General features: G+C 42.8%; 1 long non-coding RNA gene across 1 annotated transcript; it reads left to right on the top strand.

The window, feature by feature from the left end:
• The first annotated feature begins 315 nt into the window (after nt 1-315).
• LOC311249388 lies at nt 316-1,713 on the top strand. The gene is made up of 2 exons (XR_014621174.1): nt 316-655; nt 999-1,713. It is a non-coding gene; the product is annotated as an uncharacterized lncRNA (long non-coding RNA).
• The last annotated feature ends 22,622 nt before the right edge of the window (nt 1,714-24,335 follow it).

Below are 24,335 nucleotides of genomic sequence, written 5' to 3'. Positions count from 1 at the left end.
AGTTTTCAACTTTTTTTTCTTTTCTTGTTTGTTTTGTTGAACATATTATATAACGCAATGAGTCATCACATTTTAATACCGTATTATAACATTAAACATCATAACGTACCCTGTCATTCATCCAAACACCCCCACGTACACATGCACGCACACCCACTCACTCACTCACACACACACACACCCACCTCAAACTCAAAACTGATATAAGCTGCTCTCTGTTTTTTGTCTGCCTGCTTTGTTTTGCACTTTATTAGTCCTGTATGTAACCCATGTTAAAATATGACATAAATAAGAATAAATAGTTAAAAGCTGCATAAATAGTTTAAAAGTTAAAAGTGATTCATTTAATGTAAATTGATTCATCAGCGTTGATTAAAAATGTTAATACAACAATAATTTAATGTTAAAGATTAAAAGTATGTCGACCGAAAATTAATGTCGCTGCCCCTTTAAGAGACGAGTGAAGCTAGATGCGTCACCTCAGTGACGCTGCAGCAGAGACCTGAAGGAGAGAGCAGAGGAGAGATCGGACGGAACGAGCGGTGTTTAATTAGCAGAGGAAAGAGTGAAAAAGTTGATTTTGCGGTTGAAAAACATAACTTGCCTGGTCGGGAACTGACGGGGATTTTATGAAAACTAAGCCACACCGGTTTTGGTGAGTTTTGTGTTTATTGTCTTGCATATTTACCGTGTTTTCTCTGGCGGGAGCTAACGCTAAAAACATAGCTGTTTACAGGGAAATGTTCCGCCATAAACAGTTAACCAGTTAGTATTGTGTGTTAGACTGTTAATGTTATATGTGTGTGCATAAACTGTAAGTGAAAGACATGTGCAGTAGTTGTGTGGGAGACGGAGCCCTGAGTTAAGAGATCGCTCCGCCGCCATTTTGAGATGGAAAAGCACCGTAGCAGTAATGTAACTCAGAGACTGTGAAATAATTGTTTGTGTAATCTGAAGATTTAAAAGGAGATTTATTGTTTTTATGACCTGTTACACAGGTCAGGTTTTTTTGCTTGGTTCGAAGCTCGGTCGGAGTGAGGATTGGTCTGCACTGTGCGGGCGCGCACATGCACAGACGGGATTCAAGATGGCGAGCTAGACCCAGACCTTCATCTCACCTTCTTCATCGCATCAGTGAGGAAATCTTCTGCGTGTGGTGACTCGCTGCCAGAGTGGTAGGAGTATCAGGAATTATTTTTGAACTGAACCAAGAACTGATTGGATTATTATTTTTGAACTGAACTGAGAACTGATTGAATTATTATTTTTGGACTGAATCGAACTGAAACTTTTCATTGAACTGAACAATTGAAGTCACATTTGGACTTGGAATTTAATTGAAGGTGTCATACTTTTATTTGCATATTGAGTTCATATTTTGAATGTGATTTGAAATGATTGTGGTCCACTTTGATTGACTGTGTAATTGAATGGTATTCTCTTACCTGTGAAAAAAAGGAAAAAGAGTTAACTCAGGAAGAAAAATAGGAACTCTAAAATAGGTGTAACCTAAGGAAAAAAGACTGGTCTAATTGAGCTTAGATTAGCTGACTAAAATAACTTAGGTGAACTAAAGAACAAAAGAAGAGTGAAATACCTTTTCATTTATTATATTTACCTCAATATTAAGACTCTGCAGAGTATTGTTTTGTTTTGTGTACTGTATTATATGTGTTTTTGCATTCAGTAAATTGCCGGCCTTTTGTATTTAAAGTAACGGTCTCTGGTGTAATTATTTTTGCTCCCCACTCCTTAGAACCTAGAACTAGTCCAGTGGCGCAGTAAGTGGTGTGATACCGGTGCTACATGTACTACATTGATTGTTGTTTTGTAATTTCTTTTTTGTAATTTTTTTTCATTTTGTAATTGGTCACTGTCACTGTCATTAGGTTGACAGCTCAACTACACACATAGGATTTGATTACTTGCTGATTTAAACGATGGTAATATACAGTATGATTAGGATATATTAAAATCCTATTATTATTATTATTATTATTATTATTTGTATTATTTGTACGCAGGAGGCTGCTGTACTGACTGAGAGCGTCCTATCTATGATTGTGAAAGACATGAGGCCGCTTGCTATGGTTGAGGGCGAGGGATTCAAAGAAATGCTGACCACTTTTCAATCAGGTTACACTCTGGCATCAGATTGCACTACTGTATTCATTACTTGAATTTTATTTTGGAATTTGGTAATTAAGAGCAATAAAAATGTATTGGAATGAAGAAATGTGTGTTTTTTTTCATTGAGATACATAAATTAACATATGTAAATTGCTATATAGGTCAAATTATGGGGAAATAATCGCTAATCGAATCGAAATCGAATTGAATTGAAAAATTAATCGTTAGATTAATTGATGCATCGAAAAAAGATTTGCTAGATTAATCGATTACAAAAATAATCGTTTTGCCCAGCCCTAATTCTCGTCTGACATCAATGTCATCATTCTGCAGATCAGGGAATAAAAACACACATTTGAAACATACTTTAAACAATCCAGTAGAGTGGGTTTCGCTACAATACAGCTGGTTCTGAACTTTGCCAACATTATGATGTGCTGCTGTGTCGGCTGCTACCCATTAAATTTGTGCTGATATCAGAGAGAGAAATGTCGGTGAGAATGACTGTTATCAAAACATCACCTCCTTGGTCAAAGTATAAAGGAATTTTTTTGGAGCAGGTCCCTTATTTCCAAAACTCTATTGCTAGGTTGAACATATTCTCAGTTACGTTCACATGGTTATCATACCTGTGTCATGGGTACCATGATGCTCTTGAGCCTTCTCCCTATAACTCCACCTATCTTGCTATATGCCTTCATCAAGTTGTATGTGTGTATATCCAGCTGGGAGAAAAACTTTGACTGCAAATGGAATGTTGTGATTGTTTTGAATTCAGCACACACCTATAAATACAAAAAAGAAATAAAAAAAAAAATAAGCAGTTCAGTCATGCAAATGCATAATCCACGTATTAATCTATTAGGTTCCTGTATACAAATATTACTGAAACACAAACAAATATTAGTGCCAAGAAAGACTTCAGCAGATCATCAGTTCATGAGTTATTTCTCAATCTGCCAATGTGTCGTTTAAATATGATACATGCCGTGCAACCATTATATATTCATTGTATACGATATACTCAAACAAAAGGAGGATGTTGCTTTACTTACCTCACACACATGGAAGAGTGCTGGCCACCTTTTTTTGAAATCAGCTATCATGGGTGCATCTTGCCTTCTGTAGGGAAAGGTCTTGTCCATCAACATTGCCAACTTTTCCTCATTGTTTCTTTTCTTTACTTCTGAGAGGAGCGCCACTCTCATCATCTCTAGGGTCTCCTTTGTTTCACCAGCTGGATAAGCTGGGCAGTGATTCACCTCTGCTTTTTTCGGCTTCTTCACACCATAGGTAGGACTGCATCTGTCATCAGGTTTGTTTGTTAGAGCATTCACTGAAACTTCTGGGCATCCAAGCCGCCTCAGCTTTGTTTGGTAGTTACCTAGTTTATACTTCAAGCTAGACTTCCAACCGCCATATCCAGTGGCTGAACTTGGCTCTTTCAAACATGGATGTGCTGATACAAGAGCTTCAGCTACTTCCTCAAACTCACGGTCAGAGAGGTAGACTTTGTACTGAATGATGGTTTTAATTAAGCCATCAAGAATTGAAGATGTAAGTTTAGTGTCAGGGTTCAACAAAGTTCCAGTTTCTTTGAAAGCAGCGTTGGCCCTTTCCAGCTGTAGTTCATCATCGTAAGAGAACCGGGGCACCTGGAAGACTATGGGCCATGCAGAAGATCTTGAGGAGGTGGACTCGGGAGAAGATGATATGTCTGTAACACATGAGGTATAAGATGAAAGCGACGAGGAGTGGGCCACCAGGGCCACCAGGCAAGGCAGGATAGGGTACGGCAAATGAATTATAGATGACCTTGATATTGCCTTTGTCCTGAACATTGGACATTGAAGTCAAGTTGGTGAATTCTTTATCAAACTCGGCATCCGTGAATTGAAGTCTGAAGTCCCCTTCCACTCCACACAGCCTTTTTATGTGTTGTGCAAGTTCACTGACGGACTCTGGTATCCCGTCTGGAAGGATCAAACTCTATGAATTGTTTTCTCCCAGAATGAATCTGAGCTTCACTCTAGCAGGGGCAGCCATTCCACAACTGTGAATGAGGAAAGAGCAGTAAACGTTGAGAGTAAACGAAGCAATAAGAAGACAAGAGAGATTACCATACCTTAAATAATTATGTATCTTTTTAATGCCACCATTCTGAGTGACCCAACAAAATAGTCTGCCAAAGGGTAGTCATCAGCCAGTTCATCAAGTTCAATCAAAACAGTTTCTCTGGCTGGACATGGACTCAGCTCAAAGGCTCTGAAGTGCTCCTTGTACCACCCAGAAAGCCTTCTCACCATGAAACACAGTCTCTCCTGTACAACACAAATTTGAAGAATCTCTCCAAAATCGGGCAGTCCACTGGTAGATCAATAAACCACAATCATGCCATTTCTGAAGGTTACACCTTTGCTTGACACACATTTAGTAAGGTGAACATTAGTTGTACCAGGGAAGTTCTGTTCAATAGTCTGTGCTATTTCTTGTTTCAACACATTTACAGGAACTGTTGAGACTTTTGTGATCTCAAGACCAGTTTTTTAAAAAAACTGGAGGAACTCAGGTGATATGACATCATTAGCTGATGCTTAGTGGCTAGTGAGAGGGGCCAATTTTTAAAGCAGTTGGTGTGTCGAGTAACCTGCTTAAAAAAACTATGCTTTGCCTCAAATCCCAGGGTCCAGTGTCCCACAAGGATTCAGCTGAGACAGCATTCACAATATATAATAATAATAATAATAATAGTAATAATGCATGTTATTTAAAGGCGCCTTTCAAAGCACTCAAGGTCACCACACATAGCAACAACGATACAACAAAAAAGAAAATCAGAAAACATTTTAGTGCAATTGTGAAAGGTAGGTAAATAAATAAATAAATATGGATGTGGGATTACATAGTGCAATAGTAGAATATAGGCAAGGGTGTGGTTGTATGATTAGTCTGATACAGAATAAGCCACTCGGAATAAGTGCGTTTTCAGGCAGGATTTAAAGGTGGAGACAGTGTCGGAAGTGCGAATGTCTGGTGGGAGAGAGTTCCAAAGGGTGGGGGCAGATCGGCTGAAAGCTCTAGACCCCATGGTGGTTAGGTTGGCAGATGGGGCAAAGAGCTGGATGGTAGAAGAGGATCGGAGAGTGCGGGGTGGTATGTGGATATGGATAAGTTCTGAGAGATATGATGGTGCCAGGTTGTGAAGGATCTTGAAAAGTCAGGAGTAGAATCTTAAAATCAATGCGGAATTTGATAGGGAGCCAATGTAGTTGCTGCAGGGCCGGAGTGATGTGCTCAGTCGAGGGAGTTCTGCTGATGATACGAGCAGCTGCGTTCTGGACCAGTTGGAGTTTAGTGAGGGACGGAGACGGTTGATGTTGCGTAGATGGAAGTATGCAGACCGGGTAACCTTATTGATGTGGGCTTCAAAGGTTAAGGTGCCGTCCAGGATGACACCCAGGCTCTTAACCTGAGGTGATGGTAGGACGAGCCGTGTCTTTGGTTCCGACATGAACTAGAACCCAGTTAATGGATGGTGGGAGAGAGCACAGTAGGTCAGGGAGCTTATCAAGGATAACCGGCACCATGGCTCCAGCAGTGTGTGGCTGCGTTGAAAGAGTGCATTTTCCTAGTGATTGAGTCTCCTATGATGAGTGTGGTAGGAGCAAAGAGGGGATGAGGAGAGGATGGCTGTGGGCTTTCAGTACTCTGTGGCCGAGCAGGGGAGTGCTGTGGCTGTGTAGTAGCTATGTACCTCGGAGATGTGTCGATAGCCGGGTTGGTGTGAGGAAGAGCACCGGAGGACCGCATTACAGCATCCCTCAGCGTCCGGCGCCGCGAGGAGGTGGTTTTGGACCTGGATGAGAGCCGCCGGTTCGGACCCGGGCGAGGAAGGTTATCTGGATCAGCGGACGTAGTTATCGTTTGAAGAGGAGGGCGATGAAGAGTCGCAGGGGGGTCATCTGGATGAGCTGGGTCGCCAGCCGACAAGGCTGCATAGCGGTTTGAGAGGTTCAGACAGGGCGGAGAAGCAGACCCATCTGGGTCCCTCTTTCGACCGCGGACCAAAACCTTGGTCCAAGGCAGCTGTTTGGGTGTTGAGCAGGAGGAGAGTTGTGGGCCAGCAGCTGGGTCCCAAACAACTGTGTCCCGGAGGATTGCACTGAGCGAAGCGATCTCTTTGGATTGCACGGACACTACATCCATGAAGTTGGATAGCAGTGACTCTTTCTTCTGGAGTTCATCGGAGAGCCGGCAGATATCGTCTTTGAGGTCAGAGATCTTTTTGTTTGCTTGCTGTAGTAGTTCATAGTCAACACCGGGCATGGTTAGCAATGTTGTTGTTGTTGTTAGCTTAGCCCTGACGCTAGCAAGCGACACTGGTCAGGTATCCTCACTGTTTGTGTGTCCTCAGCCCAGATTTGTAAAAGGCTGTGCGCTGCTGAAAATGCCCAAATAATTTGCCGCAACAAGGATCTGGCGCTTGTTTCTCGGTGTGTCGCAGTTTGGTGACGTACAAGGAAGCATATGTTCTTTTACAATTTTTTTCTGCTACTTTTTTTGGCATCTAACTCCCTTCACATTTTTCGGCGTAGAAATTCCATTCATACATCAAAATGTTCAGCTCAATTGGGACATCCCTGCTATTATTCAGAATTTTGATATCTTTCAAATTGTCTTAAATATTCAGCATTGTCTGCAAAAAATTCCCCATTTAAAATGAATGGCAGAATGTAAAAAAATCCCACATTTTTGCTCTTTTTCAAGCATCAATTCTTAACTACTCATTCACACTGTTAGCTAGAAACAATAGCTTGAAATATTCCACATCTTGTCTACATTATGGGCCGGATCTACTAAAGGTTTGCGTGTATTAAAACGTGTGCAAACTGCTTGCACACGCAAAAAATGTACAAACTGATTTACTAACAGCGCGCAAAAAGGGTTGCGCCTGTCAAAGGTGCAAAATAGCGCGTCTGCATTCAGTTAGTACGTTTGCAGCAATGAATATGCAATATGGGGCGTTTACACGCAATTGTGCGTGTTGTGGGTGGAGAAAATGTTAATTTATTAATTTAGCACATGCAAAGTGATTTATCAAACCTGAAAGCAATTTTGCCAATAGAAACTGCGTCTATATTTAACCCGTCTCAAAGGGAGGTGCAAACGGTTTGTATGCGTAATTGCGCACACATGGCTGCGGTTATTGTTGCAAGAAGGAGACACCGAGAACACAATTTTCACCCTTGTGTGAACATTTTTGGGATGAATGAGGAAACTATCATTAGAACGTATCGCCTATCCAGCCTTGCCATTTTGGAGCTGTTGGAGGAACTCAGAGCGGATTTGGAGCCAGCTACGAGGAGTCACGCAATACCTGCAATAACAAAACTCCTTGCAAGTTTACTATTATTATTATAATTATATTATTATACGCCAATTTTTCTTTTGTTCTTCTGATGTCTTGGTATCTCCTTTTCACTTCTTCCACTGTTCGCCTGTTTTTTCCAACAGCATTAACTTTTTCACCGATTTTCTCCCACACGGCGTTCCTTTGCGCGACCATCAGATTCCTTTGCTGCAGCTCATTGAAATGTTTATTCGCTTCCTCTACCAACACTTCTAATTCCAAAGGGTTGAATTTCACTTTGCGCTTTCGCTCTCTCAAACTCGCCATGCTGAAAACCATGACACACGCTAAACCCTCATTTAAATAGGTGTGTCTCCATCACATTTTCACCTGTTGTCATTAACGCAATCACTCTTAGGTTCAACCCCACACGCAAGACTAGGGTGATTTACTTTAGTTTTGGTTAGGCAGATAGCGGGGACACTCCTGTTTGCCTTTGTTACAGCCAGTGTGTAGATTGCTCTCCTTTGGGCTGGGTTGGTAAAATGGCTCTAGTTGAAGGTTTTTTTGAGACTCCATCGGAGGGGTTTTTGGATGGCTGCACGAAAGAACAGTTAAAAATTGCAGACCACTACAGGGTTGACATTTGTGACTAAAGACTCAAGGATAAATTTGTGTTATGGTTCACTGAAAGCTGCCGTTCTTAAAGCCTATGAGATGGAGTTTTCACGTGATTTAGTGAATACTTTTAATCGTCGGCGAACTGCCTCTGGGGTTGGAACCTTTTGAAGACTTGTGTAATCTTGTGGTTTTGGAACAATTCTAAAATGCTGTTCCTAACCGTATTGCCACATATTTAACAAAGCAACAGGTGACAACAGTTGGTGAGGCGGCTGCATTAGCCAATCAATATGACTTGACACACCACATTGGTTGGGGAAGTGCGTGTGGTGCTGGTGGCTTTAGGGATAGGGCTACTGGGCATTTTTTGTTTTTTTGCAGGAGCAGTCAAGCCTGAGGGATCCAGTAAGAAGGTCCCTGTTACAATCCTGAGAGACACCGGTGCATTGGATTCATTCATCCTGGCGTCTGTTCTCCCTTTTTCAGAGGAGACTGATACTGGAGATCCATCTCTTTTTAGATTTGGTGCAAGTGGAGGTGTCCATTGGTGTGTGTCCGGCGTTGCCAGTTAAAGGAGTCCATCTCATTCTTGGGAATGGGCTGGCTGGTGGACGTGTGTGGCCTGGTGTTCCTCCACTTCCAGTGGTTAATCCAGTCTCTGCTGCTAGTGATGGACCAGATGAGTGTGAGCACAAGTTTCCAGACATGTTTCCAGCATGTGTAGTGACACGTGCTGGCGCTCATGCTGGTGGTGATCCTGGCAAAGTGAGTGTGATGGAGGAACCATGTATGAACTTGTCTGACTTTCCATTGTCTGTTTCATGTGCAGAGTTGGTGGCAGAGCAGCAGTCAGATCCTTCCATTAGGGAGCTGTGGGAGGTTGCAAGCACTGTGGCAGTAGTGAAGGACAGGGCACATGGCTATTTTCTGGACAATTGTGTGCTGGTGGGGAAATGGGTGCCTTGTAATGAGGTTGGTGTGTTACCAGCTAAGTTCCGTAGCTTAGTTCTGCAGGTATCCCATGACCAATCAGGGCATCAGGGAGTCAGGAAGACATATGACCGCATTCTATGCTACTTCTTTTGGCCTCAGCTAAAAAAGGATGTGTCAGAGTACAGGTTTTAATAATAATAATAATAATAATAATAGTAATAATAATACATTTTATTTAAGGCGCCTTTCAGGGCACTCAAAGTCGCCTTACACAACATATAAACAACGATTTTAAAGAGCAAAGGACACATATAAGTGCAATAAAAAACAAAAATAAAATCAGAAAACTGCAGGGTGGAAGACAAATTAAAGTGAGTATGAGAGTTTGAAAAGGTAGGTTTTTAGACGGGATTTGAAGATGGATAGAGAGTTAATGTTCCTGATGTCGGGGGGCAGGGAGTTCCAGAGGCAGGGGGCAGAGCGGCTGAAGGCTCTGGACCCCATGGTGGACAGACGGGCAGAGGGCACAGTGAGGCTGATGGAGGAAGCTGATCTGAGTGCCCGGGAGGGAATGTTGATGTGGAAGAGGTCAGAGAGGTATGGGGGGGCGAGGTTGTGGATGGCCTTGAAAGTGTGAAGCAGGATTTTAATGTCTATGCGAAATTTGACAGGAAGCCAGTGGAGTTGTTGAAGAATGGGCGTGATATGATTGATGGAAGGAGTTCTGGAGACAATACGAGCAGCTGAATTCTGGACCAGTTGGAGCTTACGGATGGACTTGTGGGGGAGACCGAAGAGGAGGGAGTTACAGTAGTCTAGGCGGGATGTGACTAGGGTGTGGACCAGGATGGCAGCGCTGTTGGAAGTGAGGGAAGGACGGAGGCGGTTGATATTGCGAAGATGGAAGTAGGTTGACCGGGTAACATTATTAATGTGAGTCTGGAATGACAAAGAGCTGTCAAGGACGACACCCAGGCTCTTAACCTGAATGGGGGGGGAAACAGAGGAGTTGTCAATGGGGATGATGAAACTGGGAGTGTTAGTGAGAGAGGATTTTGAACCAACGAGGAGGACCTCAGTTTTATCGCTGTTGAGTTTGAGAAAGTTGGAGGATAACCAGGATTTGATTTCCTGTAAACAGACACAGAGGGAGGGGGGCGGGAAGGTAGAGGTGAGTTTAAGAGGAGAGGTAGAGCTGGGTGTCGTCCGCGTAACAATGGAAATGGATGTTGTATTTTCGGAAAATATGACCAAGAGGAAGGAGAGATGATAAATAGGATGGGACCGAGGACAGAGCCTTGAGGAACACCAGAGGAGAGGGGAGAAGGTTGGGATGTGAATGACTTTAGCTGAATGAACTGAACTGTTTTGCCACATGTCAAGTAACCGGCAAACCAAACCAGGTTATTAAGACTGCCCCATTGCACCCAATACCTGCCATTGGTGAGCCTTTTGAGCACATTATCATTGACTGTGTTGGTTCTCTGCCTCCTTCTAGGTCTGGAGCCAAGTATCTACTTACTGTCATGTGTCAAGCAACCAGGTATTGTAGTGTAATATATAACCATAAATAAGTAGTTAGTGGTTAATGACAACTGGTAACAAGTACTGAGATATTAAAGAATCTAACCAAAATGTGAATGAAGCATAAATGAATGCTTAAAACATGTATTACTCTGCACTAGTTGATTGAACATGCACCTATTGATTAAATTGATGATTAAACTACTGAATTGTGTTACTTTAGAGTGAAATACAACCACAAATGTAAGAGTGAAATTATGTGAATAAATATACCACACTTTTTTATTATTTTTGTTAAAAGAGATGCAGTCAGTAGGGCAGTAGAACATATAATGGAGGGGAGGAAAAAAGGGCCCATAATCGCAGCGACAGAGAAGCCAAGACCAAACGTAGATAAGGCAGAGCAGCTGCTAGCTCGAACTTTTCCAGCTAAAGAGATCAAGGGGCACCGCGATGTCGAGGTCTGTCAAGCAAGGAAGATCAAAGGAAATGCCGGATGTCGGGCAAATGCAGACATGGGGGGAGCACGTGTTTTAGCCTCGTGCAGGAAAATACCCGAGTCAGCAAAATTCGAACATAAACAAAAGAACGAACCAGGATTGGACAAACCATGGTGCCCAGCCCCCGAATTAGTGAATATAAGGAGTATGTTTTGTATTGAGAATTTGGGTCTTATCAGATGAACTTTTGTCGGTATGATCTCATGTTTTAATTGTCGACAATTAAACATTACTGCATTCAGCTTTGGAAGACTCCTGGACATTATTTCCTTTTTATTGATGACTTTTTGAAACTCTGAAAAACCTTTTTGGACACACAAAGATTAAGAAGTCGATACACGACAGTATCCATCTGCGTATCCCCTGCAGTCAGTCACGACCAGGTCTGTGGTTAGAGCTCTTTCGCAATTTATTTCCATCTTTGGCATCCCCAGGGTTGTCCAAAGTGATCAGGGGTGAAACTTTTCTTCCCATTTGTTTGCTCAAGTGTTAAAACAACTGTGGGTGAAGCACTCTCAGTCATCAGCTTATCATGCACAAAGCCAGGGGGCGCTGGAGCATTTCCTTCAGACGCTGAAGTCACTGCTGCATGCTTTTTGCACTGAGTTGGGCAAGGATTGGGAGGAAGGCTTGCCGTGGTTGATGTTGGCAGCCAGGGAGGTAACCCAGGAGAGTACAGGGTTTAGTCCCAATGACTTGGTATTTGCACATTCTGGTCATGGTCCGTTGGCAGTGTTGAGGGACAATTTTAAGAAAAGTGAACCTCCACAAAACTTGATTGACTATGTGAACAGGTTCAGGCATGGGCTGTATGTTTCAGGGGAACTGGCAAGAGAGAAACTGGCTAAAGCTCAGGGGAAGATGAAGCATATTTATGATCAACGGGCTAAGCGCCAATTCAGTCCTGGCGATCAAGTGCTTCTGCCGATTGTTGGTTCACCCTTTCAGGCCAGGTTACTCCAAAGCGAAGGAAGAAGTCACAGCTTTGCCATGTCAATTTGTTGAAGCCATACTACTAAGTGTGGTAAATATGAGTAGTTGGATGCATTTCCACTTCCATGGATGGATTATTGCATCAATGAGGTTGGGTCTGCAAAGTTTTTGAGTAAATTCGACCTTCTGTAAGGCTATTGGCAGATGCCGTTGTGAAAAAGCGCAGGAGATTTCTCCATTTGTGACTCCATCTGGCCTGTATTCATATAAGGTGATGCCTTTTGGCCTGCGGAATGTTCCAGTTACGTTCCAGCGTTTAATGAATATGGTGGTTGGTGATTTGGACGGTTGTGCTGTCTATTTAGATGATGTGGTTATTTACAGTGACAGCTGGACCAGTCATGTCTTGCACATTCACACGTTTGGCTGCGGCCCGCCTGACAGTTAATCTAACAAAATGCGAATTTGCTCGTGCAACAGTAACATACCTCACTGACTTGTTAAAGACCAGTGTCAAATATGTGTTGTTTCCTATCTGTCAGCAGGCTTTCCAGAACGTTAAGGCCCTTCTGTGTAGTGCTCCGGTGCTGGCCGCATCCTGTGTGGAGAAGCCATTCAAGCTGCAGGTGGATGCCAGCCACGTCAGGGCAGGTGCAGTACTGATGCAGTCTGATGGTCAGGGGATGGATAGACCTGTAAGTTTCTTTTCTAAGAAATTTAACAACCATCAACTGAACTATTCTGTCATAGAAAAGGAGACATTGGCTTTAGTCTGGGCCTTGAGTCATTTTGAAGTGTATGTGGGCTCAGAAATGCCAGTTGTTGTCTTTACTGACCATAATCCATTGACTTTTTTTAACTCTCTGAAGTGTCCTAATCAAAGGTTAATCAGGTGGTCTCTGATGTTGCAGTCATACTGTTTGGACATATATCACATTAAGGGGTATGATAATCTGGTGGCAGACGCGCTGCCACGTGCCCCTATGATGTAAAGCAGTCTGTGTTGTATTAACCTCTCCTTCTATATGCAGTGTACTAACAGGATCCTGGTGCTGAGGTTGATGGGGAGTGTTGCATGCAGGTTGTATACTTTTGTTTATTTATTTGAGTGGATTGTAGTGGTCCCAGATGACCCACCATCTTTCAGCTGCTTCTTGGCACAAATTCAAGCCAGCAATGCAGTTGTGCACACAGCTTATACTATATTTTAAATCCTTCATTGTCACACCACTATTATGACTCCTTATACTCTTCAGATGTGATTTCAAATACATTAAAGCCACCAATTCAGTTTGGCGTTAGCTTTTTAACAAACCTTAAAATATTCCAGATTTTCCATATATTTATTCAAAGTTTTAACAGCCAGCAATGTGCATTTGGCATCCATTTTTTTTTAACAACCAGCATTCACAACCACAAGTTCTTCAGGACTTGCCTTCACTAGTTTTAGAAATAATTTGTCCAGTTGGTTGAATGTGGGTTGTGTTTTTGTATCATGGGCCATCAGTTTTATTGGTATTATAACACTGAATTCACAAAATTACTGCATTCATCTTCAAAATATTGGTACATCAACCAAAGTTTTCCCCTCCTGGTCCAGATTTTGATACTTTAAATCAGGGCGGCTAAAGAGTATAGATCACTACACAGAAATCAATGGAATTATTTCTACATAAGGTAATATGAGGTAAGAGATATCCTAGCACATTAATTGAGTTGGTGGCCAGCTATGACTCAATAATGTGACTGTTAGCAAAAACAATTAATTTTGTAACAGGATTCTTAATGACAGTCTGTTTAAGTCAAGTCATGCTGGATAACCAAACCACCCAATAAAATCAGTTTATGCGGCATTACCAACCCAGCATATTGGATTTGTACACCCAACTCTTAATGTGGCTGCATCACTAAAAACAAGTCCATCACAGCAACAAACATAAGCAGACAAACAACCTGCCAAGTTGTGAAGATAAAATGTTGGCAGGCTAGGTTTTTGCAAAACGCTGATGTGTTCAAAATAAACATGTCAAAGGCTACATAGCCTTTTGATAATTATACAAAACATGCCATATCTTGTTCACATTAGATGTTAATAACCTAACTCTTATCTCAGGGGGTGCTGGGATGGCGGTGGAATTATAAGCGAGAAGGCTGCAAAGCCAGTGACAGCAAGTTTAAACCTGCGTTTCAACATTTGTAAGCATTACACCACTGGACAATTTGGGACAATTTCTAGACATGTTTCTAGAGAACTGACGAGGTATTTCAATTAAAAGCATGATATTTTCCTGACCCTAACCAGGTGGTTTTTGTGCTAACCCTGTAAACACAAAACGCTGACAACATGAGACTGAAAAAATAGGTCACTGGAAGATACTGGCTTCAACAATGAGACGTGGAAAGTGGCATGAATATGCATGGAAGCCGGAAGCTTGAGATGGACAGCTTAGGGGTTAATACTTTTCTCAATCTCAAAAGGGTCCAATGAAACGAGGAGCAAGCCTACATGAGTCCACTTATAAGGGAAGTTCATGGGAAGAGAGGCACACCTTTTGACCTGACTGATACTGAGGAGCCGGAGCGCGATGTAGGTCAGTCAGACGCTGGAGGCCCTCCAAACCTCCTGGCAATGGCAGAGATGAGCCTGGACAGATGGGACAGCCACTTCCTCCTCCTAAGCGGGGAAAAGATGGCGTTAAAAGCCATTGCACAGGACATACCTGTGGCTGAGCTGATGAGGGAGTTGTGGGCATATTTGATCCAGGGGATATGTGCGCTCCAGGAGGCGGAATGCCTAGAAGTGACACAACGAAGGGGCGTCTTCAGATCCTGATTGGCTTGCTCTGTCTGGCCATTAGACTAGGGGTGATAACCAGAGGTTAAGCTGCACCCAAAGCCTTACAGAAAGCCTGCCAAACTTGTGATGCAAAATGTGGACCCCAGTCCAAGTCAGTGTCCATAGGAATGACATGCAGAACACTTGGGTGAAAAGGATGGCAGCAGTTTCCAAGGCAGAAGGCAGTTGAGCCAGTCGGACAAAATGAACTGATTTGGAGAAACGATTGACAATAGTAAGGATGAGGGTATAACCATTGGAGGGAGGTAGACCGGATGAGTCTATGCAGTTAAGTTGGTAAGTCCACTGCAATGTGTGACCAACGGGAGGGAGATGGGAGGCCTTGCCTCGAGCACAAACAGAGCAGGCGGCCACAAACTCTTTAGTGTCCCCCGAGATGCTCAGCCACCAGAAGTGCTGCTGCAGGAACTGAAGGGTCTGTTGATAATCAGGATGACAAGTGAGCTTAAATGAAAGCCCCCACTGGAGAACTTGAGATCTGACAGAATCAGGGACAAAGAGGTGGTTAGCGGGACCACCTTGATCTGGTTGAGTGTGTTGTGCCTCCTCAACAATAGTCTCAATTTCCAAGGTGGTCATGCTGACAATGCAAGGAAGGGTGAAGTTGAAGTGTTTCAGACAAAGGGACCAGCAGGCTTGTCGAGAGTTCAGGCATTTAGCTGAGAGCAGGTAGGAAAGGTTCTTGTGGTCCATCCAAATGAGGAAAGGTATATCTGAACCTTCGAGCCAATGCCTCTATTCCTGCAATGCCAGAGCCACAGCCAGCAACTCCTGATTGCCCACATCATATTTGCGCTCAGCAGGGGAGAGGGGTCTGGAGAAAAAAGCACAGGGAAGAAGCTTGTGAGATTCAGATTCAGATTCAGACAACTTTATTTATCCACGAGGGGCAATTCAGTTCAGCAGATTCAATTTCGTTGAAAGACAGATAAAAGAAAGAAGAGGGAGACAAACAAATCCATGTCGGGTAATCAGTATGTGGCACAGACTGTCACAGCACATCAGTAAATAAATAACAGTGATACATGGGACCATAAATAAATAGCAACAGTAATTACAATAAATATAAAGTGCTTCTTAATTTCACATACCATCGAGGTTTAACAACCTGATGGCAGAGGGAATAAAGGATTTCGCCCGACGATTGGTCCTAACAAGTGGTGCGACAAGGCGACGGCCTGATGGCATTAAGACAAAGAGTGTGTGGGTTGTGTTGGGAGAGGACAACACCCACACCAGAGCTGGAGGCATCTACATCCACCACAAACTGTTGAGTAGAGCCAGGATGCGTGAGCACTGGAGCACTAGTGAATAGTTATAGTAATAGTAATACTTGAGAAAGGCTTCCGCTTCAGATGTCCAAACAAAAGGAGAACTGGTGGAGCTTAGACGGGTAAGAGGGGCTGCAACCTTGTTGTAGTCTCGAATAAATCTTCTTGGTAAAGTTGGGGAAGCCCAGGAAGCGTTGTAGCTGTTTACGGGAGGTTGGAATCGACCACTCAGCCACTGCTTGAATCTTAGGGGGGTCTGATTTGAGTTGACTTTGAGTGACCTCATAACCTAAAAAGCTAACAGCAGAGGTGTGGAAGTCATATTTCTGGGGCTTCACAAATAACTTATTCTTGAGGAGTCTCTAGAGCACAAGAACGCATGTGTGTTTTTCAACTGAACGGGAGAAGATCAAAATGCAGTCTTCCATTCATTTCCTTCTCTTAGGCAGATAAGATGGTAAGTGTGCTGAGGTCCAGTTTAGTGAAGATCTGGGTGTGACAGAGTGGCTCAAAAGAGGGACCAATCAAAGGGAGAGGAAATGTGTTCTTGACTTTTATGTCGTTAAGTCCACGGTAGTTGATGCATGAGCTTAAAGAAACCTGCCCTGAGAGGAGAGGAAGAAGGCCATGCAACTAAAGAGTCACAAATAGGGTCTGTGAGGAGGCAAAGACAAAGCTTGATCTTTGCTAAAACTTTTGCTGAGTCATGATAGGCAGGAGCTACAAGATTCAAAGATCTTATAATAACTTGAGTGAGTACAATGTTAATAGAACTGATTAATAGAGCTACAACAATAAATTCCTGGTTGTTAAAAGCAGTTTTCCTTGAAAGTACAAATGTCTAGGATTTGGTTATGTTCTTGGTGATTGTAAATGGTAAATTGACTAGCATTTCTATAGCACTTTTCCAGTGAACCGCTGAAAGTGCTTTCCAACAATTGTAGTATCAAAAAAGACAAAAAGCTGGGCAGCAATGCAAGCCTGACCCCTCTTCTCCTCCCAAGACCTAAGTGACTTGAGGACACTTAGCTACAATTTTCAACCCAATAAATCTTGGCACAGCGCGTTTTTGCAAAACCATTGATGTTGAAGCATTTCTGTAGGTTCAACATTTCAATTTTATCTTATGACCATGCTGTGCTTATGGTCAGTTTATGTTCAGGCCCAAAAAACACTTGGGTTAGGATAAGGAAAAGATCATAATTTGGCCTTGCTGCAAACACGGCTGGAGATCTCCCGACTGCCCGTCAAAAATATCATCTTTTTGTTGCCACAAATGCTGTGTTGCCGTGGTCCCTCATCAATAATATCCAGTGCTTTCACACTTCCAAATGTTGAAATGCAGACTCAAACTACCGTCACTGACTTGCCAGGCTTGTTGGCTGTGACTCCACTATCATGTCCAACTTCAGACATGAAAGTTAATAAACATGTAATGTGAATGTGTTATGGCACATTTTGTTGATAAGTCAGTAAAGCATACAAAGCCTATGACTGTACAAATGTGAATGTATCAGTGGTTTGCAGAAACATCAAGTACCCACATTTTATCTTGACAACCGGGCTGCTATTTTTGTCATCAGAATAATTTTAGAAACTCGATGATCAGACAAAAGTTCTACACATAAAGGCTTTAAGATTGGTGTTGTTTGTAGTGTAGTAATTGCAGAACCAATTGTAAAGTGCTTTAATGTACCACACAATAGCATTGAATCAGTTTTATAACCAGGACCAGGGCTATTTTGCCATACACCAGCTGTTTGTTAATCACGATGCTTATTAGGTTAGGACTTTAAAATTTAGGGAAATATCATTATTACAATTCAAAGTGGGTTTTTTTCTACATGATTATGAGCGAGGAAGGAAAACAACAACACAAAGGGAACACTGAGAAGTGGTGTGGATGTTCGGATGAGGACAAATAAACACAATGAGAGAGGGAGACCAAGCAAGGCAGAGCAATCATTCAAATGAAAGCCCCTCGGAGGTGTGTGCTTTATTGAATTCACCATTTTTTCTATTGCTACCTCATCTGCCAGAGCAATAATAGAGAGAATGTTTTAGTTGATTAGCTACCTGGCGTGCAATAGTGATACATAATGCGGAGGAATATACTCATCAAAACAATCAGAATGGAACTGATTATTAGAATGGAAATGTAGAGGAGGTTGAGAGAGAGGGATTCAAGAAAGGAGGGAAGGAGACAAAAATGTTGACCAGATGAGCTTTTGCTGGAAAACACCAGGAGGATATTTATTTGTTTCACAGCAGCAGAGATAAACAGAAACAGAGGTAGAGACAGAGAACGAAATGAAGGGGGAATTACAGGGAATAGAGAGAAACGAGTCGAAAAACAAAACAGAGAGAGAGCGGTGGGTCTTTGTAGTTCTGTATTGGTGGCTCTCCTCCCTGTGCATTGCCTGGCTGAATTGCGGTGACCTAGAGCGATTCTTGAACAAATAAGATTGCCTTTGTGTGTGCATTATTTTCTGTTGACATTTGCTAAGCGCTAGAGCTCCTGGCCATGGGAGATAGATGAGGGCCCTAAAATGTCTCTGTATCTGCCAGGGCCTTTCATGTTACCTTGAGAGCAGCGGTTATGTGAGTGTGTGTGTGTGTGTGTGTGTGTGTGTGTGTGTGTGTCTGGAAGAGAAAGAGAGTAGAACGAGGAGCGAGAGAAAAAGCAATGTGATTGCCGTTCAGTAGAAATCCACCAGAGCTTTGTTTCTGACAGCTGAAGGTAAAGGTTATTGCGTTGCTTTTCTCCCACTGCTGTTGTCTGTTGTTTTGGTGGAAAATATAAGAGTACTGTATTATTCTTGGTGGCAGCCCAGTGAAAGTGCCCTCGTACTTACTTCTATTTATCACCTAGATAATAGATCTTAGGCGGGATCTCATATGTATTCATGTGAACGTCAGCCAAGTTTGACCTACAATCAAAACATACACTCCACCGGAGTCCAAAGTCCATTGTAGATCTGATCTGTTTAGAAACCCACATATCACGAGAGTGCAGAGGTATGTCAAATGCTATAATCGACAGACAATTACATGTGAGTCAACATACACTATGTAAAAAGAAAACTGTGTACTGACATACAGACTTATGGACCTAAAGTAAATATCCATTAAAATAAAATATTGTGGTGAGATTACCCAATTAAACTTAGTTTACCCAAATTTTAATTTAAATAGTCTGACATTTAAGTTAACAAAAATATTGGAAATATTGGAATTGGAAGTATTGGAAATACGGAAAAATAAAATCCTAATAAATAAATTATGCTTATTTTTTGGCCTTTTTCTCTTTGAATATTGTTTAGCTTCCCCCTTAAATGATAACACGTTGTCGCTTCTAACTCGTCAAATACGGCAAGGTGGTCAGTGTGGCTTTAAAGGAACCCAAAAATGAAAATTTTGTTATATTATCAATGTCGATGAAAAGACAGGTGAAGTTTCATAGTCCGACTGAATGTCTGATGTAGATGGGGACTTGTTTTAAAACATAAAAAGAGAGCTAAAAAAAAACAACTCCATGGTCGTCTGGCATAATCAAAGATCCCAAATTGAAGTGAGTGAAGCCTACACTCAGGGTAGTCATAAATTAAAAAGGTGCCTAACCTAAGTGTCTGTCGTTGGAAGTGTCCATAACAAGTAATGGACAACTCATAAATAGGTGAGTAACTCTGTTTGATTTTAAAGTAGCTGGTTAATGTGACTTTATGTGCGTTTACTCCCCACTTCAGCCTGCTACATTGACCCTCTGAACGTGCTGTATCAAGCCATCCTCCCACATCCTATTTGCTATTTAACTCACTACTTCAGGCTGCAGCCAGCCGGTCATTTGTTTGCGAAACTGCCAGGGAAACAGTTATTGCTCATGAAAAACGTTATATTTTGATCGCAAAACACACGAAAATACGCAAATTGTCTTAAAGGATAACTACCGTTTTTTACAACCTGGACCTTATTTCTAGCAAAATATATTATCATTTACTCACCCAGATAACTTTAGTGTCATTTGGCGTCGTTCGGACGAAATAAGATCCAGTGGAGCGCCACGTATATCCATATAATGCAAAGTTATCTGGGTGAGTAAATGATCATACAGTAGGTACTGCTTCAAAGTGGCCATTTCACTCGCGGGGAGCGAGATTCACGCAACGCGTGAAATGTCAGTGACAACTGTAGCCACTAGGTGGAAGCATAGTACTGAACTGCAGCTCAAACGATTTTGGGACAATTCCACATTTGACCACAATGTAGCTGCAATGGAGAGTGGCGCTGTTTTAGGCTACAGGTAGAGTGAATGGAGAGGGGGACTGCTAAACCGTATCAGATTGATTCAGACTGATTGTTTCACAGCGGTGGGACACCTCAGTTATCTGGGTGACCTTGGATAAACACTTGTGCTTTCTTTGTTTTACAGTAGAGCTAAACTACATTAGTCGTTTTTTAAGGAACATTTGTTTACTGGTAAAATTGCCGACCTGAATTATTGTCCCAGTCCGCCCCCGTGAGCCTATATCACGGCCTGACTGGATGTTGCTTAAATATAAGAATAGCCAATAAAAATATCTGATACCCTAAAGACATCTGAGGTTGTGATTTTGCTCGCTCGCTGCAGCCACGGCTAATAAGCGGAGGCAGAAACAATTACGCACAGCCTGCAGAAGTTTCTACGTCCATACAAGCATTTAAGAAATGATTCTTATCAGTTCCATAATTCAGAGAGGATTTTTACTCAACGAAAAAATGTATAAAGATCAGCTTTTAGGTTGAAGACACGACAGCAGCACGTATCTCCAGACGCTGGTGTGTGTTATGGCTGATGTATAGCTCCCCTGGTAGAGCAGCTCCCTCAGTAAGCAGAATCTTCTGCTAGTATGAGTTTGAATCTCTGTAAAGGCGGTATCTTCAGGTAATGTGTTTTCTTTTCTCATCATCATTATGATCACGTTTGGCTCCAAGTTTGAGCAAATAAATGAGCAAATGAGCATTAATTCTCCGCCGGCCGCGGCACCTGCTTTCCTGCTTGTGTACATAAAATACATTAAATTCTGACACCACAACTGTAGCGTACCGAATATCAATAGATGATAACCAGAAAAAAAACAAAAAACGTTCTATTGATCTGAATCACCGGCTTCATGGACGTCGGAACTATTTTCTGAGAGGGGGAGGGGGGGCGGGGGAAGCACGCACTTTTATCAGTGATTAAGGATTTGATTTGAAGTTATTTTATAATGGCGTGCAGTTATAAGAGAACTAGATGGATGAACACGGCATCTTTATTGTTAAGAAAATGAAACTCCAGGAAGCTCCCCACTGCGTAAAAACGCAGCGCAGCCAGGAGCTGCACCTCCGGGTTGAGGGCAAAATTGCAGCGGGTTGCTCTCTGGATGTGTGGAGACACCAGAGTGATCAGCCGTTGGATCTCCGCACGGGGCAGCCGGTACTTTGCCTGGACAGCCCGGTCTGACAGCACGTCCAGTGGGGAGAAGTGCTGACGCACATATGCGTTTATGTAAACCGTCTTGCTTCGCGCACGGCGACGCTGTTGGTTCGCAGCGAGAATGTGCTGTGTTGCAGCCATGGTTTATCACACGCGCGGACTTTGGCAACGCATTTATATAGAGTAGCAGGTGAAGCCTCTCTGGATGAGGTTCAGCTGAGTTTAATACATCTGTTTCCTTGATATCTGTGAAATGCCACAGGGTTGTTGTTTTTTTTATGTGTAGTACTATAAACTCATATATGCAGATGTGTGTGGAAAACTTAAACGTGTAATTCAATAGAAGTTTTTTTTCTTCCTTCTATTAACCTGTGTTTCTTGCGCCAGTGGTCCGCAGCTATGAGCGCATTTCAACATTGAGCATTGTTTTATTATTTCGAAAAGTGGAGGATATAAATTTCCCTGACGCGGCTTGATCACTGAGCATTTGGTCGCTAAGAAGGCTGTTAAGAGTGGGTCAGCTCGATCTTACATTTCCTTCTTAGTGAAAGATCTTCTTAAGCTAAGAGCGACTCTGGGAAACACATCCTTCTTTCGCAGCGTTCTTAAGAGCGCTCCTAAGAAGATCTTAGCACTTAAGAGCTTCTTAACGAATCTGGGAAACGCGGCCATTGGCAGGGCCAGACACAGCTTAATGAGCTTCTCCACCTCCGAATGCAGGATGGACACATCCTGGATGGTGCTCACTTCTCGTCCCCTACACACATTCCTCAGCATGGGGGAATGCAAATGTTAAGGCATCTGGAACAAGTTCGCTTAACTGGAAAGACCACATCCATCCCCCACACTTTTGAAAAGCTTGCTACGCCAGCGCCCCCACCCCCACCCCCGCGCGCTGAGGACAGCAAAGAGGTCTGCAACAAATACATTGATCACTTGGCCAAGGGATCTCCTCCTGCAGGGAGACTGCTTCAGGGACTCACTCCGCTTTAAATAACCTTCTGTATATCCGACTACTGTGAAGCTGCTGATTATGTATTTTAATAAAGCTAAAGAAAACTGTCTGACATGACGTGGCGTCGTTCTTCTTTCTATAAGCCTGTTGTAGAAAATATAAGGAATAGAAAGCGCAAATATTTGTGTTAAATTCTGACACCACAACTGAAAGAAAGAAAGCCGGTCATAGAAGTCGGAACTCACGCACCCCATCAGCCTCCCTACCCACGGGAAGATGCGAGAAGTAAGCACCATCCAGGAAGTGCATATGGACCTGGTGCGCTCCGAGGCGGAGCGGCGTTTTGATCAGGAAGGACTCCGCATAGCTGCAGGGCGAGAGCAGGCAGTTCTTGAGGCGGCTCGGGAAACGAGTGGATGTGGGTTCCTCGGAACTGACCCCCTTTCCACGAGAGAGGTGGAGAAGCTCATTAAGCTGTGTCTGGCCCTGCCAATATCTGTCGCGGCATCCGAGCTCTCTTTCTCAGCCTTGCGCAGGCTGAAAACCTGGCTGCCATGATGCAGGAGAGACTAACACATTTGACCGTTATGAACGTTCACAGTGACCTTATGGATGAAAGCGATGTCTCCACCCGGCTTAAAACCTTCATCAGTGGGTCAACTGAGAGAAGGTCCACTTTTGGATATGCATGAAAGCCCTGAGTCAGGAGCGCAGACTTTTCTTTTTTTCATTCAAGGGTACAAATAATGCTGTTATGTTCCTTAAATGGCTTGATTTAGTGATCATAGTTTCATTTTCTTAACAATAAAGATGCCGTGTTCATCCATCTAGTTCTCTTATAACTGCACGCCATTATAAAATAACTTCAAATCAAATCCTTAATCATTGATAAAAGTGCGTGCTTCCCCCGCCCCCCCTCCCCCTCTCAGAAAATAGTTCCGACGTCAATGAAGCCGGTGAATCAGATCAATAGAACGTTTTTTTTCTGGTTATCATCTATTGATATTCGGTACGCTACAGTTGTGGTGTCAGAATTTAATGTATTTTATGTACACAAGCAGGAAAGCTGGTGCCGCGGCCCGGCGGAGAATTAATGCTCATTTGCTCATTTATTTGCGCAAACTTGGAGCCATATGTGATCATAATGATGGTGAGAAAAGAAAACACATTAACTAAAGTTACAGCCTAAACTGAGATTCGAACTCTTATCAGCGGGTGATGCTGCTTACTGAGGGAGCTGCTCTACCAGGGGAGCTATACGTCAGCCGCAAGGTTTTCATGTATCTTATTTATCACCGACCCGCTGCCCCAGCTGACACATCAGCGTCTGGACATACGTGCTGCTGTCGTGTCTTCAACCTAAAAGCTGATCTTTATACATTTTTTCGTTGAGTAAAAATTCTCGCTGAATTATGGAACTGATAAGAATCATTTCCTAAATGCTTGTATGGACGTTGAAACTTCTGTAGGCTGTGCGTAATTTAAAAGGCTTCATAGTGAAAAAAATCAACATCATCAACAACTCACTAAGTTTGTCCTTGCTAGAGGGACCCTGTAGCGACAGGCTGAAGGAAGGAGTTGGAATGAGGTGTGGAGTGGGTGAGGCATTATTAGCTACATTCTTGTATTTAAGCAACAACGAACAGAAACATAAATCAGGCAACTCTGTCCATTCCCGTCCATGGTCACTGCTCCCTGCTGCTGCATGTTGTCGTCCTCCTGCTCAGAGATGCCACCTGGTGGTTGTTTGGGCACATTGCCGCTTCTCATGAAAACACAATTGATCCTCCACAAAAAAGGTGCGTG

Source organism: Pagrus pagrus (genome assembly GCF_965226575.1).
Source record: "Pagrus pagrus genome assembly, chromosome: 20".
In the NCBI taxonomy this organism is placed as follows: Eukaryota; Metazoa; Chordata; class Actinopteri; order Spariformes; family Sparidae; genus Pagrus; species Pagrus pagrus.
The sequence above is the reverse complement of the archived record's forward strand: the minus strand, read 5'-3'. Positions and strand labels throughout refer to the sequence as shown.